This window comes from Furipterus horrens, unplaced genomic scaffold (assembly GCF_987537825.1).
Source record: "Furipterus horrens unplaced genomic scaffold, mFurHor1.1.pri manual_scaffold_6, whole genome shotgun sequence".
In the NCBI taxonomy this organism is placed as follows: domain Eukaryota; kingdom Metazoa; phylum Chordata; class Mammalia; order Chiroptera; family Furipteridae; genus Furipterus; species Furipterus horrens.
Window position 1 is genome coordinate 36,673,757 of NW_028327176.1, and position 3,381 is coordinate 36,677,137.

Consider the following 3,381-nt stretch of genomic DNA (forward strand, 5'->3'; position numbering starts at 1 on the left):
TAAATGGAGAGAACTGTTTCCTATTAAATTAATGCAATGCTCAAATCTTTTTACCAGACTTCTTCATTTCTGATTTTTTGTTCATTTCTTGGGTAGCTGAATGTCATTGTCAGGTAGTTTTTCAAAAAGGACTCATGAGTGTGGTAGCAGAAATTCCTGGTTCACACCAACATGACTTTCCTTTCTTAGTAAAATATTTCTGATTTTAAATGTACAGACTTCCCCCAAGAATACAGTGTATGATTCTAGCCTCCCTTGCTCCTAGATGTACTCCAAGTTCTGGCCATTGGGATGTAAGCAGAAGTGCTGTATTAAACTTATGAGAAAATATCCTCAAAGGGAGGGTATATGCTCATCTTCTCTTTTTGCTAGCTGGAATGCAAATGTAAAAGCTGAAGTTTGATCTGTCATCTTAAACCACGAGGTGGAAGATCTGTGCTGAATGTAGTAAAACAACAAGATAGGAGGATTCTGGATACCTGACAATGTTCTTAAGCTGCTTAGCTCCGGACTTTCTGAAAGAGAAATTTCTACCTTTTTTAATGGCTTATTGGGGTCTTTAGTCATTTGCCCATTAAACTGTCACAAGTGCTAAAAAATGCCCTTAGTTCTTTAATGTTTGAGAATGTCACCTTTACACTTAAACAATTTAGCTAACCTTTTTTATTGGTTCAGAAAGAAATTATTTTATTTATTACTCTTTATTTCCATGCTCAGGACAGCAAAATGTGTCATTAACCTATGCTTAATAACAACATTATAAGTCATAGCCTACAGACAAAGAAAATGGAAGAAAACATGGACTTAAGCCAGTGGTTGTAAACTGGAAGTTCAGGAACAGATTTTACTTAACATACATGTTTTACCCTCCACAATATTTTTGAAAGCCTTGAATGAGTTGCCAAGAACAGTTTATATTTCAAAAATCTAAGTTTTCGTCTTCTCTTGGAAAAAACAAGATGTCTGACAATATTGGGCTGTCTTCTTGTATGACAACAATCAACTGTAACAATAATCTCCTTCAATGGAAAGTTCTGTCTCTAACTTGTCATTGTCTTCATCACCCTAGCTGTGTAATTTTGATGATAGTTTTCTTCTCTATCAGAACTTACAGATACTGCCCCATTTTTTTCTAGCATTGGAGATTGCAGTGCAGAACGCTTAGGCCAACCTGATTTCTACACCCAGGGTCCATTTTTGTTTCTGCTTAGATTCTAGAAAGAAAATTTTCCCTTTTTATAATAAAAATTTCAAACATATAGAAATAATTAAAAATAGTTAGATTTAGTGATTGCTAATATTTGCTATATTTGCTTTATCTTTCCTATGTGCATTTCTTCCCGAATCATTTGAAGGTGAGTTGTAGACATAACATTTTATTCCTAAAGACTTCAAAATGTATGTCCTAAGGATAAAACCTTCCAAAGAATAAACAGTAATTCCCTAATATCTTCCAGTATCTATTTTGTATTTAAATTTTACCAATTGTTCCTTCTCCCAACATTGTCTTTTGTGACCAAAAACAACAACAAAAAAACACAAAGAAAAAACAACCAAAAACAACAACAACAAAACCCCATGATCCAAGATCCAGTCAGGATTCACACACTGTATTGTTAGAGCTCTTTAGTCTCTTTCAGCCAAGAATAACCCCCTACTTTTTTGTTTGGTATTTATTGTTTCATTTACTTTTTTGATGACATCAGACCAGTTGTGCTGTACAGTATCCAATCTTCTAGCTTTACCTGATTGTTTCTTTGTGGCTTCAATTAACTTGTTCACCTATTCCATATTTCCTATAAACTGAATTAGGTCTTAAGGCTTAATTAGACTTGAGTTAGATATTTGGTCAAAAATGTTTCATACAGTATTTCATACTATATCACATCAGGAGGCAGGGGCAAGTGGTTCCGGTACTTGTGATACTAAGTTTGATCATTTGATTGAGATGGTGACCTCCAGATCTCTCCATATATTTTATAGCATTGTGGGAATATCCTCTCATTTAATCATTTTAGTATGTATTTGTGACCATTTCCTGCATCAATGACATTACTTAATAACTTTCTGAATCTATCATGTTTTTCTACATTTGTTGGCTAGCATTCTTAGGGAAATAGCTTTCCTTTATTAACTGAAGATAAACTTTAGTTCCTCCAAGAAGACAGATAAATGCTTAAATGTTTTCCTTTAATTACTAATTGGCAGAGATGGTCTAATAGTCCTCTCTAAAGTTGGCAAATAATTTTGAAATATTTATTCTTGAAGTTGATTTTGCTAGGATATGTCTCTACAGAGACTATTTTATATTATTTTTTTCCTGGCATATAGTGTACCCCTTTAATGTGCAGATGCAGTTCTTTAATATAGTCCTCTATTTTATTTCTGAATATTTTTCTGCTCCATTTGTCGCCTACTCTAGTTTAGGAATACTGGTGATTTTTATGTTTGGTTAGCTTTGCTCTGTCAAGCATCATCTCTCTAATTATTTTAATTTCTTGTCTTTTTCTTCTGCATTTCTTGTGATAATTCCAGTATTTCCTCAGTACTGGTACTTGATTTTTCTTTTTATTCCTATTGCTTCAAATGTATTCATTAGATCTGAAACTGTTTATATTTGATTATTTCTTTAGTTTGGCTTTTCTTTTCTTTTCAGTACCATCTTCGGGCTCTTGATATTTTGAATTCATACTGTAACTAAGTCCTTCTTTGGTAAAGAATCTACTTCCTTGACATAAATTTCTTCCAGATGAGGTTCTTTTGCATGTACTATACCTTTCTTTCAGGCCTTTGGTTTGCTTTTGCTATGCCCTTACTTCTCTGGTTCCTTATGTTTGATGGGGCAGCTCTTTCCAAATTATTTATTCTTAAAACATTGTGCATGAATTCTTCTTAACATTCTTCCCACCTTATCTGGGAATGACTTGATCTTCTGAGAGCTATAATTTGGTGGCTAGGCATTGCTTTTTATCTACTTTTCTGTAGCTTAATATTGGAAAAGGATGGAGTAGGGAAAAGGGTGAGATCTATTGTGACTGAGTACAGCCTCTGGTAGGGGACAGGACTTTGCTCTTTCTTGAGATCCTATGAAATATAGTTTCAGAGCCCACCCATGCAGCCAAAGGCGTGTCTCACTCCTTTGTATTATGTCTTATTCCCTTGACTCTGCATAGTGCTCTGATGATGGCAGGTCCTGGTGAAACTTTTCACTTCTGCTGAAGGCCCAAGGTAATACATACGGTCTTCTTCTGTAAAAGTATCCCCCCACTCGAAGCTGTACTTTTAACCCGCTCATTTTTATTTTATAAATTGAAGTATTTTGGTAAGAATATTCATGTGCTCTTCAACTTACCTTATGCTCTTACTATGTTTCTTGAGACT